Source organism: Gossypium hirsutum, chromosome A04, assembly GCF_007990345.1.
Source record: "Gossypium hirsutum isolate 1008001.06 chromosome A04, Gossypium_hirsutum_v2.1, whole genome shotgun sequence".
Lineage (NCBI taxonomy): Eukaryota > Viridiplantae > Streptophyta > Magnoliopsida > Malvales > Malvaceae > Gossypium > Gossypium hirsutum.
In genome coordinates, this window is record NC_053427.1 from 81,611,084 (window position 1) to 81,621,313 (window position 10,230).

Sequence of the window (10,230 nt, forward strand, 5' to 3'; positions counted from 1 at the left end):
TCGTACCTACCTGACCATTTTCATGCATCTCATTGTGTGGTTTATTTAAATGATAAATAGTAAAATGACATACTCTGAACAAAAGAAATGTTAAGCATTACCCGGATAAGAATTTGATAAATACAAGAGCCTTAAAGCAAAGACAAAGTTCAACCAGGGGCAAAAGAGTGATATCTGAGAAACGCAGATTGTTCGTGAAGCTTGAGGACAAGTACAGGGCCTAAAAAGAAAGTCAAGAGTCGAAGCAATTAATGCAGATCATTGCAAAAAAAAATCGTAACAAAAAGGGATATATGACAAACAAGCCCAAAGTGCATGCATAATCATGTAGACATAAAGGCACGTAAGACAAACATGTGCATATCATGATAACATCATGCATGACATATACAGGTACTCCAGTAGAGCAAGAGGATGTGATGATAGCTGTACTGAATCAAAAGAAAAGACACCTGAGTTACACCAGATGACATGTTTTGGTATTCTGATGTTTTTATTTCTGTTTTCAAAAAAATCAACTCCTATTGCGAGAGGTGAGTTGAGCCTCAAGACACGTTGAGGTATTTTCAATTTCTGTCTTTCAAAAAAATCAACTCATATTGCGAAAGGTGAGTTGAGCCTCGGGTCACATGCCGAGGTATTTCAAAATCTGTTTTCAAAAATCAACACATATTGCGAGAGGAGAGTTGAGCATTGGCTTACGTGCTGAGCTATTTTCAATTTCTATTTTTAATGTCTGTTTTTTTAAAGAGTCAACTAATATTGCGAGAAGTGAGTTGAGCTCAAGATCACATGCCGAGTAAAGAATAAAGATTGGAACTAATTGAAGACACCATATTTTGTCTCCCTGAAGTTGCAGTTGTAACACCCTTCGCCCGTATCCCTCGTCGGAATAGGGTTCGAGGTGCTACCAGATTTAAACTCATCCATTTATATAAAACCAGACCGTAAAAATTTTTGATCAATTTTAAACTTTTCATACACACGTATATTATCCTTTAATCGGGCTTACAAGGCCCAAAATATTCATGAGGCATTATTAAATATTTACCAATATCTTAGTCTTGTATCATTTACTTACTCAACTTTACAACCCTATACATGCCATAGACTCGAAACACTAAGATTTATTTACGCCGATAGCGTAGACTTGACAATGTGATAATATCTCTAACGGCCTCCAACCCGAGCTAACCTGGAAACCCTAGGGAATATGGGAAAGAAAAGAGGAGTAAGCTTTATGCTTAGTAAGTTCATAAGAAAACAATAAGCAACTCATTAACAAGTTTTATCAATGTTTACAACATAATCACAAATTCACTACAAGTTGTCTTCCTGAACAATAGTCACTAAATTATTTATAATTGGAGCTAAAAAACTCCAAATCAATTGCCGTTAATTTTCCCTGAAAATAGACTCATATATCTTCCATCCATAAAATTTTCTGAATTTTATGTTTGGCCAATCAATACCAGATTTTTCTTAAAGTTTCCCTTGTTTCACTGTTTGACTAATCTGACTACTCTTCACTACGAATCAAATTTCTCATTGTACAGAATTCAAAATATGTTCTATTTGATTTCATTTGAAACTAGACTTATTAAGGAGTCTAATAATATAAATTTTATCTTATAACCATTTTTTTACAAATTATAATGATTTTCTAAAAACAGAACAGGGGACCCCGAAGTCATTTGACTCTATCCCACGCCACTTCAAATATCTCATTATCAGCAATTCTTTTGCTTACACGGTTTCTTTTATAATAAACTACACTCATTAAGATTTAATTACATAATTTATTATGCTTCTAAGTCAACTCCAACAATTTATGGTGATTTTCCAAAATCACGTTACTGCTGCTGTCCCAAGCAGATTTATTACAAATTTACTCTTTCACACATTCTTTGCATTCACATTATTTAAACATGTATATCACCAATCAATTTCATCACATATCTATAGTTTCACTCAAGCATAATCTCAATACAATACATCATGCTCAATGATTCGCACACAATCGCACAATCGTTCAAATTAGCAATTATAAGATGATTCCGGACATAGTCCACCCTTATCGATAATTTACGATGGTTTTGCCCTTACTCACATATATGACATAGGCATTTTCACCTATGCTTCTCATTTCACACTCATGATTCAATTCCAATCGATCTAACATGCATAAGAATATATCACATACCTGGCCAACTTAATGTATTGAACAAATTCAATTGCCGATTTAACACAAGGTCTCATAGTCTTAGACTTTTATCAAATCACCGGCATTTAGCCTGCTAGGTTTTAAACCCGATAATATTATTCACCAGATTAAAGCTTGCTAGGCTCAAAGCCCAAATATCACCATTATAAAGTCGTCTCATAAACAATTTATATAATATAGCATGTATACCTGTTCACTTTGCTCTATTTAATCATTCAATCACAATTTATAATTTCCCTTTCAATCATTCGATATTTTGCACACTAAGTGTCATTCTCAATATCTCGCACACTAAGTGCCATTCTCAATATTTCGTACACTAAGTGCCATTCTCAATATTTCGTACACTAAGTACCATATTTGATTGCCCCGCACACTAAGTGCCACATTTTGTCGATATGTCATCAGACGTTAAAATATTCACGTATATACAATTTATACAATATTAAAGCATTAGAAACATAAATTTAACAATGCTTATTGCATACGAACTTACCTCGTTCGCTGTAACGATAAATTAGATCGACGACTCCGATACTTCGTTTTTCCCTCGATATAGACTCGTACGAGGCTTAACTTGATCTAATCAATCAAATTCAACTATTACAATTCATATTCTATTCATTTTAACTCAATTTCATATTTTTGTAAAATTACTATTTTACCCCTAAAGTTTTACTTTTATTCAATTTAGTCACTGAGCTCAAAAAAATGCAAATTAACTATTTTTAACCATAATTAAGCTTAACCGAATATTCATGGTATTAAAACAGCCCATAAATTACTTTATGGTAAAATTACATTTTTACCCCTAATATTTCAACTTCTTTACAATTTAGTCCCTAAGCTCGAAAAATTAAATTCATTCAATTTTTGGCCAAACCCATGCCTAGACAAATTTACTACTACTTCATAACAGCCCATATTTTCATTTATTCACACTTTCAACCACATAATTTCAATAATTCACAATTTAATCCAAAATTGACATTTTTACCAAAATTCACTTTACAAAACATGTATATCCAACAACAATAATTTATTTTCCATCATCAACTATCAAAATACTCATGCACTCAACAATGGCAACATTCAAATACTTTAACAGTTTTGAAATCAGAGATACAGGCTAGCTAGAATACGAAGCAACGATCTCAAAAACATAAAAATTATCAAAAACCGAACACAAAACATACCTAAATCACTTCATGCAAATGTCGAAACTAAGGAAGCTTCAATGGCTTTCTTTTCTCCTCCATATTAGGCCAAGAGATAAAATTTGCATGGCCATTTTATGTTTTATTTTTATTTAATACATTTTAATATTCCATTTACCTTTTTGTCCTTTATAATAATACATAATTTCATATATGCCAAACCACCAATCTCCACTATCATAAAGTAATGGTTTAATTGATAAATAGGGACTTATACTTTAGTAAATCATGGAAAATAAATACTTAAACAATTAGAATGTAACATTTTCATTTTACGCGATTTAGTTCTTTTTGCTTAATTAACTATCGAAACGATAAAATTTTTCAACGAAACTTTAATACCATCTTTTTGCCACTCCGTAAATATTTATAAAAATATTTACGACTCGGTTTATATAAATGAGGTCCCGATACCTCATTTCCTAAACCCACTTGACCTTAGGGTCATACCACTTGAACTTAATAAATCACTTATAAAACAAATATCACAATATCAAAAACATTTTTAAAATCACAATTAACTCGTAAATATTAAATATAATATTTACAAACCTACTCATCGGATTTGGTGGCCCCGAAACCACTGTTCCGATTAACCCTAAAAATGGGCTGTTACAGCAGTGGAGCTGATCGAGGATATCAGATCTTGCCTTTCTAAAGTTGCAGAAGAGAAGACCACAAACCTTATCGCACTGAAGCGGTAGAAGAGCAGATTGAAGCTGTAGATCTTATCTTTCTGAAGTTACAGTGAAGCAGATCGAAGCCCCCAATCTCATATTCTTGAAGTTACATTGGAGTAGATTGAAGCTACAAAGCATATATCAGAAGATGCAGTGGATTGAACCAAAGCTACAAGATGCAGTGGACTGGAAAGACACTACCTGGATAAGAAGAGCTCCAAAGAAGTCAATACTTGGCAAGTCCGGGCAATATTGGCCTTTCTTTATGTCTTTGCTCTATTCCCATTACACGACAATGAGCAAAGAGGGGCAGCTGTTACAGGCCAATTTTGACCCACATTACCAAACCCAACTAAGCACAATTTCAAACCCTAGCCCAATATCTAAAACAAAAAAACAAAAAAGAAAAGAAACCCTAGCCCCTATGGCCACCTACCCTATGGTCTGCCACTACCTTCTGCCACCACCGTCGGCCACCTACCCTCTACCACCACCTGCTCCTCCAAGTTGCACCATCACCTATAAGGGACTAGAAAGAAAAGACAGGAATCATAGAAAAATACATCTAAAAGGGTTATAAAAACCCACAAAACAAGTGACTCCAAACCACCAAAGCAGAGAACAACACTAAAACAGAGGATAACCAAAAAGCAAGAAAAATACAGAAACGACAGAAGGTGGTTTGTATCCTTTTCTTTTTTTCCTTCTTTTGAATCTTTTTCTTTCTTTCTTTCTTTCTTTTTGTTTTTTTTCCTCTCTTTTTATATACATATACATATATATTATTAAAATAAAAAAAAATTTACCTTTTGAGGCGATGGCGGCTGGTGGCGGAGACCCCATCGGAGTTTGGCCAGATTCAAAAGGTAGAGAGTTTTATTTTAAGGTTTTCTTTTCTTTTCTTTTCTTTTGTTTGAGAGGCTGAAATGAAGAAAAAAGAAAGTTTTGGGGTTTAAATACCCAAGCAATACGACGTTGTTTTGACTTTGGGATCCAGGGCATAAAACAACGTCGTTTTGCCCTGGATCGGGTCGACCCGACCCTACCCACTCAAGATCCGCACATTTTTGCTCTCAGGGGCTAACTGTGCCCGCGGTCCTTCCGCATTCTTATGATTTTACAATCAAGTTTATTGTTATTTTCAATTTGGCCCAACAGTTTACTTCGGTTTCTGATTTAGTTCTCTTGATACTGCACGTTTTAGGGCAAATGGGGTTATTGCACTTTAGGCCCTCTGTTGTTTCACGAGCGTTCAAATAAGCCCTTTTCTTTTTTTATTTCAAATTTGCCCCCAAAACTTCGTTTTTGTTTCGAATTTAGTCCTTTTTTTTAAATTTAAGTTGATCTTTATATTATCTTTGCTATTTTATTTTATTTTATTTTAAATATTATTTATATTATCCTTATGACTGTTATTATTAATATTCTTATTATCACTATTATTTTTTTTATTTTATCAATATATTATTACTATAGTTACTATTATTATTATTATTATTATTAATTTTTAATATTCACTGCAGCAAAATTGACTTTTAGCGGCGTTTTTTAAGGTCTTTAGCGGCGTTTTTACAAGCGCCGCAAAAAACGCCTCTATAAACGGCGCCACTAAAGTTTGCGGCGTTTATTTGAAAAAACGCCGCTAAAGATCATGACCATTAGCGGCGCTTTTCCCACAAACGCCGCTAAAGATCATGACCTTTAGCGGCGCTTTTTTTTAAAACACCGCTAAAAGTCATGAATTTCAAAAAAAATATATTACAAAATATTATAAAGGTCATGAAAAATATAAAAAATTTAAAATTCATTATTTCAATTTAATTTTAATTTATTCAAATAAATTGATTTCAATTTGATTCACTGTTTGTAAGTTAGAAAACTATAATCATCTGAACCAAACTAAATTTAAATTTTTTTATTTTATAACTAATTTCTTTTACAAATATAAAAATAAAAACAATATTTAAATTAGTAAAAAAATTAAAATACTTTATACAAATATATTTATATATTAAACGGTTGTGTAGCACAAGGAAACTTTGCTCGGGCACAATGTAAAGGAAACCTAGATCAGCTTCTTTGACATAGGGTCCAATGCCCTGCATATGACCATCCACAAGGGATTTTCCTTCAATTCATATAGTTTTAAAAACTCAACAAAATAATTTTAAGTTGCAAGTCACATCATATTATTAGCATAAAGTTCTGAATATTTTATTACCTTGCCATTAAGTTGGAGAAGTTCGCCATCGACCCATCGCGGGTTACGGAAACCAAATTCTGCTATTCTTCCCTGACCTTTGTAACATGCAACCTATATTTTAGAGTTTTCCCATCAATTAGAAGTCTCAAAAGTATGAATTAACATACTCAATACGAGGTTCTAAATAAAGTCAAATGAATGAGATAGTAGAGATATTTCAAGCAAACCTTACACCAAATTCAATACATTGACATACATTGTTCATATTGAACACAATATATCAGATAGCATTGCTTCTCATAATGCAACCTAGGGAAGAAAATGAAAGAATTCAATAACAGGGTTCATGCCTTGGTCTGTATGAGCATTAGAGCATGCTTAATGGTTTACTGAAAACGTCCAATAGATAGATTGAATTAATCAAAAATTTTCTGGTAAGTAGCTTTTCATGGTCATAGGATGGGGTTTTTGTAGGCCTGGAAGGTGAGCTGGTACTATTCGTAGAACTTCCTTTAGCACGCTGCAAATAAACTACCTGCAACAGATTGCATTAGAAGACTTTAGATCACTTTACAGGAGATATACATCACACACTGGTTAAGAGATGCCGAAGACTAACATGCAAATAGATACATAACATGTGTATATGCATCCAGAAACCAACTTACAGTTATATAAAATGAAAATATCATGTTCCAAACTTACACAGGAATAACATTACACGTCTAAGAATATCCATGTTCAGGCAGATTTACCACCCAAAATATTTAATCCAGAATTTCAAGATTCCATGGACCAAATTATATAATCCAAAAAATTTATCCTACTGCAGCAAGGCTCAGTTACTGAACAAACACACCCAGAGCTATTTCATGATGCGAAACAGAGAAAGCAGCATGCAGTAAAGCACTTATCCAAAAGCAATTCAGATATGGTGTTCGTGAAAAAGATGACAAGCAAAACACACAAAGGAAGCCCCAATTAAGCACTTAGATAAACACTTATGAACAGTATATCTAACCATGAACTATAACTGAAAGGTCCTTGAGCCACTGTTGTACCAAGATCTTCCTAGCCAAGGAAAACATGCTCTCTTTCTTTCTTTCTGTTCATTCTCTACTTTACCCCAAAAAAAAGACTGATTCTAATTAGCAAGGCCTTCATTTTTCTGTTTATCTTATCAATCTGTAGACCCTTCTGTACTATGATTGGATCAGAAAGGAAGTTATGAACTATGATCGATAACCTAGCAGCTACTTAACCAACCTAATGGAATTCCAGAGTCAAAGTGGATTAACCCAAATCTCTCTCGAAGAGGTTCCACATATCTAAGACTCAAGATCCCTCCAAACGTGGTCGTACTAGTTGATGCCACTAAGGCATGGTCCCAAAGTATTTCAACTCATATCAATCAGCAAAAAGCCACACAAAGCAAACAAACCATACACAGCATTTTACTGCACTCATGACTCATGGTATCATTAAATACTCTGAATTCACCAAATTTTGAAGATGTCATAATTTAGAATCAATTTATGCCCTTGCCCCAAACAAAAAATAATAATAAATTAAGGCACATTACTACTTTACCTGCATAAGATATATTTCTTCATCTTCTTTAACCACAAAAATCTCAAATAACGGAATTCCAGGTGACGCGCTGACCAACTGTCTGCAAGCAATCAGTAGTAAATAATTATCAATAATTTACGGTAGAAAGAACCTTAGTTGTGGAGAGATTTTTCTCACCTTGGACTGTAACTCCTAGCAACAAATCTACCTACGCCAGGTGTTATGCGTACTAATCTGCCAAATGTAAGAAAGATATAAAGAATCCTAGTGGAATAAATTATAGGTGATAAACATCAATGATACAGCCTCAAAATATTTGCTAAAACTTCAAACATGCATAAAAAAAAATAGAACATCATTATCGGAATGTACCGAGAGTTCCACGAGATCCCGAGAGAGAGAACTCAGCACTTTGAGGGTTTTGTTTGTGGTATCTCCATTATTGTCTGTTCTGTAATTCAAGGACTGCATAGGTTCTTGATATCTTCTTCCTTGGCATACCAGTTTGGTATTATCTTGGACACATGGGGATAAAGATCCTTGTATGAATTTCGGGTTGTCCCTTCCGCAACTCCCGTAACAACAGAAATATCTGCGCATTCATTTGTTCATTTTTCAGAGAAACATAACAGTAGCTCAAAATTTTTTGATGTCACTGTTCTTTTTTTTTAAATTTTAATACACAAACACATTGCTTAGACACCATGTTGGGTTATTCGATATAAAACCTCAGCACCTAAAAGTAGTACATGAAACATCTTAATTTTAGTTAATAAGTAAGAAGGAAATAATATCAAACCTTTAAGTGGCTTCTTATCATCCGAAAGCTGTGTTATTATATAAATAACTGCAGCTGCAATTGATATAGGGCTCTGCCTGCGAAAATTATGCAACTTGTTAGCAAGTATATATTAAGTGAATAAAACATTCATCTTATCAAGCTCCAAGAGTTAAAAAGCAGTAAAGATAAACAATGGGAGAAAATAAGATGACATCTGTGAGAAGTCATGGAATAATGTAAAGGAGAATCATTTTATTTTATTTCTTTTCCTTTCAGTGTCTTTAAACTTTCCAAAACATGCAAAAGACAAGTAACCGAATTGAATGAACAATTTGGTTGCAAGGATCTACCTAACTGGCAAGAACATGGAATACCCGAACTATCAATGAAGTTGACTAATGATTTCGAGAAAATAAATAGCAAGATACTTACAAACATCCATATTCCCAAAAGGTGTTGGTTCTCACTACCAGCATTTCATAAGTCACCATTATAATAATAATCTTTGAAAAGTATGCAATTATTGCAAAATCTCAACCATAATTGTCAGTTACTGCTCTATCAGCTTCTTTTTCTTTAGTTCACCATTCGAATAATAACTCAAACATTTCTAACTCTTTCCCAATCAAGCAGTTAATCAACTTAAATGCCTCTAATAATTAAACAAAATAAAGTCAGCAGCAACCATAAATGGTAAGAAAAAATAAATAATTCAATATTCAACCAAGGAAATGCTCCCAAACATTTGGCAAAGAGAGGAACTCACCATGAAGTCACCAGCATGTATGGCTCCCATCTCCAAAATACATCTTTCCATCTCCAAAATACACTAAGCCCACACATGGTGAGACTCAAACTAGGGATCTCAAAGTCCCATAGTCTCCTCCTTGCCCTTAAACCAAGACGTCACTGGCAACCCTAAATTAGCTTGAAACAAATACTTCAAATGCAAAATAATTTTCTTTTAGAAACATAAACATGCTCACTGTTAGTGGTGATCTTTAGAAGACAATCATTGAGGAGTAGAATCCTAGGTGTAGAGATTCCATGAAAATTTAAGAGGCCAGATGAAGAGAAATTATTTCAAATTATAGAGCATTGCATCCTAGCCTTCTATTCCATAGTAACTTCCTATGGTTACTTAAATCTTTATGTTTTATGGCTTGCTGATACATATAAAGGATAAAGTCTTAGTTCTTATACAACTAAAATAGTGTCCATATATAAAGATAGTCAAATATTGTTAAGTTTAGTTCCCATGCAAAGGTGGCCATGCACGACATACAAAGGTGGTCATGCTCCAGGAATCGCAGCAAGCAGTGGTGCCATGGTGTGCAGCAACTGAAGTTTGAAGCTGCTAATCCATTTGCTGTTTTTAGTTCCATTTTGATTGTTTTGTAATCTAGTTCATGTTGAACTAAGTAGGTAAATGTTTTGATATTGATTGACTGAAAAGTCAGCAATGCAAGTTGTACAAGCTAATCTTGTAAGTTTCAATGCAAATTAGTGGAGTTAGGTAGTTGATTAGGTGATTACTTGTTTGTTTTACTTAT

General features: G+C 33.7%; 1 long non-coding RNA gene across 2 annotated transcripts; it reads right to left on the reverse strand.

Moving 5' to 3' along the window:
- Positions 1-6,011: 6,011 nt before the first annotated feature.
- Positions 6,012-9,913, reverse strand: LOC121228209 (uncharacterized). 2 transcript variants are annotated; one of them, XR_005925769.1, is made up of 8 exons: positions 9,444-9,913; positions 8,696-8,772; positions 8,269-8,488; positions 8,074-8,130; positions 7,915-7,996; positions 6,557-6,859; positions 6,343-6,435; positions 6,012-6,220 (listed from the first exon to the last, which is right to left on the reverse strand). It is a non-coding gene; the product is annotated as an uncharacterized lncRNA (long non-coding RNA). The 2 variants fall into 2 exon arrangements; XR_005925768.1 differs by having other exon boundaries at positions 6,552-6,859.
- Between the last annotated feature and the right edge of the window lie 317 nt (positions 9,914-10,230).